The sequence below is a fragment of the Dermacentor andersoni genome, unplaced genomic scaffold (assembly GCF_023375885.2).
Source record: "Dermacentor andersoni unplaced genomic scaffold, qqDerAnde1_hic_scaffold ctg00000809.1, whole genome shotgun sequence".
Lineage (NCBI taxonomy): Eukaryota > Metazoa > Arthropoda > Arachnida > Ixodida > Ixodidae > Dermacentor > Dermacentor andersoni.
The window spans coordinates 2,852-7,333 of NW_027315487.1; the positions used below are offsets into that span (position 1 = coordinate 2,852).

A 4,482-nucleotide genomic window follows, 5' to 3' on the forward strand; every position below is an offset into this window, starting at 1 on the left:
GGCCTTTTGGCTAAGATCAAAGTGTAGATTTTTAAAGCCCATGTACGAAGATTTACGAAGCCCATCTACGAAGATTTTTAAAGCCCATGTAGGCACCTCTTAATGATCTTTTATGTTTTAGAGAAGCGTTTTGCCATGTATTTTACACCTTTACAGTTTTAGCCTTTTATCACTAACACCACTAACTAGTTTTTTTAGTCATTTGTTTGCGTTTTTAGATTATACACCTTTTATCCGTTTTTTCCTTGGTTTTGTAACATATTTTTGATGTATTTGTAACTAGCATAAATAAAAAACTCTGTTCTTATCAGCTTAATATCTGATACGGGTTCTATATGGACCCACGATATTAAACCTATTTTTGGAAGTTGGCGGAGTGCTTGAAGCCTGCTTCACCTCCGCCGCAGGTCGGCCCGGTATTGCACTACCTCCGGGATCGGCCCCGCTCACTTAGGTGAGACTTCATTCAATCAAAATGAAGAGCACAAGCTCAACGCGAGCACTGACTTGACACGCACCATTCCTATACTACACGCAACGATGCCGGTTCGCGGACCACGAGAGTAATTAAACTGCCACTCCATCTGTGTGTAGCGTCGCACTTGTTGCGTCGCAAATGGGACAGCCGCTCCAGCAAATTTCTAGTTATGGGCTTCGAGAAAAATTAATGAAAGCAAAAGAAAGAACCAGAATTCCTATTTGTCCGATGTCTCTGAATGATTGTCTCCTGTAAAGAGCCACTTGGGGGGATGGGGGGTAGGATTAGCCGTGGGGTTCGCAATCAATATGAATCCCACTCAAAGCCAACACTGGATTTTGGAGTTCACTATCGCTTGGATCCGTAAACCACCGCGCCCACGCAAGCTCGCCCTGCCGCCGAAATCCGCTGCCCAAGTGGAAGAAAGATTCCCTATGAAAGAAAAATAGAGTGCCCGATTTCTGGCAACTACTGTGCAGCCTTTGTGTACACATTTTCGCAGCAGTGGGACCGAGCGCCTCGAAAACAAACTTGTCGTATGCCCGAATGTGGCGAAATATATTCAAGGGTTAAAAGGTGCCTCATCTTTCTAACCTGTATGTTACGAAGACCTGTTGCTACCTTTTCATCATGAACATCATCATCATCATCATCCTGGCTACGCCCACTGCAGGGCAAAGGCATCTCCCATGATCCTCCAAGTACCCCGGTCAGGTGCCGATTGTCGCCATGTAGTCCCTAATCTAATCTGCCCTCCTACCTTTCTGCCACCCCCTGCTACGCTTCCCTCCTCTCGGAATTCAGTCTGTAACCCTTAATGGCCACCGGTTATCTTCCCCCCAGATTGCATGCCCTGCGCATGCCCATTTGTTTTTCCTGGTTTAAACTTTGGTGTCATTAACGAGCGTTTGTTCTCGCACACCCCAATCTGCTCTATTCCGATCCCCCCGTGACGCCACACCCATCATCCTTCTTTCCAGAGCCCGTTGCGTCGCCCTCAGTTACCCTTCGGTAATCCTCAAAGCTTTTTGTTGGGACACTCGTGGCATCTTTCTCGTTTAATGAAGTCAAATTTTTTTCAGTTTTGGGGGAAAACTCAATGAGCTAGGCGCGATTGTGTCCCTGGCGCCGCTCTCAACAAGATGGCGGCGCCCATGCTTTTTGCCTGCAGGTTCGGCCCTACGCAGAACACGCCTGCCGGGCAGTGTAGCCACGTTGAAGGGGCAAAGCGTAGTGCAGTGAAGCGCTTGCTCGGGCGAAAAACGCAAATATGAGCCAAACAGGAATTTCCATTATTGGAAATTCCAGTTCAGTTTGCGCATTGCGTTCGCCTAAGGTAAAGAACACAAATGCGAGTGCCACAGCAGTCAAGTCAAAGCTTAGGATTGCGTACCATTTTTTTTTTTTTTTTCGTGCCTTTTACTCCTGGCCTGCGTGGCCCTAGCGCGCATGCACACGAAAGTAATGAAATGGTGAAAACACGAAATAATGCGGTGCGGCTGTATCATATCTATTTTGTGCGCTTTGTTCTTTGTGGACTACAGCGGTGTGCGTCATGAGAAAGTTTCGGTGCCCTTCTTGGGTGACCAGTGAAGCTATATTTAAAACCACATTGATTTGTACGGTTATTGCTACAAACTGCGTGTGGGTGTTTTTCTTTTTCGCTGCCAACGATGGGTTATCGCAACCGCGATCGGTTCTGCTGCTACGCTAGACGCGTGCTTGCCAACGGTTGGCTCTATACGCGACCCGCGACGCGTGGTCGGCACATTCAAGCAGTCAATTGCAAACCGTTCCAAGAAAAAGGATGTACTCCACTTGCCACCTAGTTCGACGATTGTACTTTCTGACCCTCGAGGAAGCGCCGCCATCCCACGTTTTCTATAATACGATAAGATTCAGAGCGACCGCGACCACTTGTCTTTGTCAATATCTCGGAAACGCTTTCTTTTTCTTTTTTTTTTTAAATCCAGATACTCAGACGCGCCCGTGTTCACGCGCACTTGCTCTCTCCGATAAGCAGGGAAGCTCGGTTGGGGTGGTGTCGGGCCTTGCGCATGCGCTGCTGAGCTCGTCGCTTCGCCGGCCGGTCGATGCTGGCGCGGTACTGGTAATGAACTTCGACGTGCATGGTGAAACGTCACTTTGTATTGCCACTGTAGACTAGCAATGCAATGTGTTTGCGAGCGATTGGATAAATGAGAAAGCGTGCACTGTCTACAGTTTATGCCCCTCTAGAGTAGTGGAAATGTTGCTCCAAGTGTTAGGTTTGTAATTTGCGCCTACGAACATGAACTAAACAAAGAAAATGGTCTGCAGCCGCCTTCGCTTCATAAAATTCCCGTACGAAGAAATTTCCGTGCGCGAATGAGAGAGCAAAAGAGAGAAACCATGCTAAGAAGAATGGCTGCCTTTTACGTGATCTCGCGCATGAAACCAGACGATGGATTAATTTTAGCCGTTCATTTTGATTTGCCGAATGTAAACCGGAACACTTTCTCCACGCGGTCTTCAGATTTGAATGGCAATCAATCACATCCTTTCTTTTTTTTTTTTTTTCTGTTTCTTTCTATCTGGAACCGAAAGAATTCAGAACGCCATTTCAATCTTAGATTCGATTAGATATCGTGACTGGTATGCTGAAATATCACGCCTTATCTGGTGTTAACCTTCTTGATCACGGCAATAAAAAATCGCCAGTTCCCGAACTTTAATCGCGCCGAAGATGAACCGATATGCTGGATTCTTATTGTCATGATTTTATAGAAAGCGCTGGTTCTATGGCTAGCTTTGAGGAAAAGAAAAACATCGTTCAGGAATGTATAACTCTAAACAACTAAAAAAAAAATCTGCCGGCAATTGGTACTACAACGAGAGTACTGAGAATACTGGAAAAGATGAAATCCAATCATGCTGAACTGAACTGAAATTATTTCATCAAGACATGCCCCGAAAAACGTGGCCACTTTCAATGATAATTTCAAATGTGATTTCTTTCTTTTTTTTTTTCTTTTTTACGACGGATAATAATTATCTTTCCAATGGCGGATGTGAAAATTTCAGAGCACGGCATTTTCGAAATCCCAAGGCCCCGGACGCATTCTCTCTTCTTTAAGTATTTTGGTGGTGCACACGGAGGAAAATTTCGCGCACGTAATTTATAAACTAGTAGTTGATTTTCTAGAAGAACACAAAGTGCTGACAAACGGCCAACCAGGACACAATTAAATTGGTATTACGCACGGTTTCGAAGCCGCGGTAACAAAAGGGTAACAAAGGGACGTTCATTTCGTGGTGTGGATTTCACGTCTCTCACAATAAAAAAAAAATAATAATAAAAACTACTGCATAAAATAGGTTTTCCCAAACTGGATGGTTTCGATCAGCTTTTGAACAGCCCTTCCTTAAATTGAGTTGGCGTTGATTGAGCAGGTGCGGGCCTCTGCTGTTTTGGATTTTTGTAAATGGCATCAGTACTGGACAGTCCGTTCACTTGAGGATCAAAGGAGAAACCCCCCAAAAAAATATCATATCGTGGTGAGAGACGTGGCAGATGAGTACAATTATCGGCAGAAAAAAAAAAAAAGGAAAACCGCCTCGTACTCAGAAGCCGCTCCTCTCACGTGTGAAGCTTCAAACAAATTGTTTTTCTTGAGACGCTCTATAAAGTTATACACAGCTCCTTAAATGCAGCACCCGCACACAAAGCCAAACGTTCCAAGCTGGAAAGAAAGCATGAAATTCGCGGTGCCCGTTTCCTGTGAAACAACGGGCAACATTACGCCAAGTCCGCTACCACGTCAGCCGGGGCGGCCACACCCCGCCCGCGCTTAAGCCACATATGGCGACTGAAAATGCTCACCGCTCAAGCTGCGCGCGGCAAAGTCCGCAACCACGTCAGCCGGGGCGGCCACGGAGAGCGCCGAACGCCCGCGCTTAAGCCTGAAAATGCTCGGCGCTTACGCCAGGTAGCGAGAAAAAATGCTCGGCGCTTAAGCCACGCG

At 46.2% G+C, this 4,482-nt stretch overlaps 1 non-coding gene across 1 annotated transcript; it reads left to right on the forward strand.

The window, feature by feature from the left end:
* Positions 1 to 258: 258 nt before the first annotated feature.
* LOC140215077 (U2 spliceosomal RNA) lies at positions 259 to 450 on the forward strand. Its single transcript, XR_011891998.1, has one exon. It is a non-coding gene; the product is annotated as a U2 spliceosomal RNA (small nuclear RNA).
* The last annotated feature ends 4,032 nt before the right edge of the window (positions 451 to 4,482 follow it).